At 71.7% G+C, this 276-nt stretch overlaps 1 protein-coding gene across 1 annotated transcript in view; it reads right to left on the reverse strand.

Annotated features, from left to right (window-relative positions):
* The window catches only part of FAM83H (family with sequence similarity 83, member H), an 11,581-nt gene that overhangs the window by 922 nt on the left and 10,383 nt on the right, over nucleotides 1–276 (reverse strand). The gene's annotated exons all lie outside the window — the stretch shown is intronic.

A 276-nucleotide genomic window follows, 5' to 3' on the forward strand; every position in this document is an offset into this window, starting at 1 on the left:
GGGGGCACTGGGCTGCCCCTGGGCTCAGGGCAGGCGGAGGTGGGGCTCCCCTGGCGCTCAGCGAATCCTGCGGTCGGGCTGCCTCTGCGCGGGGGAAACCCAGGAGTGGGACTCCCCTTCCGCTCGGGGTAGGCTGAGGTGGGGTTCCCTTTTGGCTCCGATTGGGGCGCGTCCACCGGGGAGCTGTCCTGCCCTTGCAGGGAAGAGGAGAGGCCCTGGTTCAGGAGGAAGCGGGAGGGCAGCCGATCAGGGCCAGGGCCTCTCCGGCCCAGCGTG

This window comes from Myotis brandtii, unplaced genomic scaffold, assembly GCF_000412655.1.
Source record: "Myotis brandtii unplaced genomic scaffold, ASM41265v1 scaffold1956, whole genome shotgun sequence".
In the NCBI taxonomy this organism is placed as follows: Eukaryota; Metazoa; Chordata; class Mammalia; order Chiroptera; family Vespertilionidae; genus Myotis; species Myotis brandtii.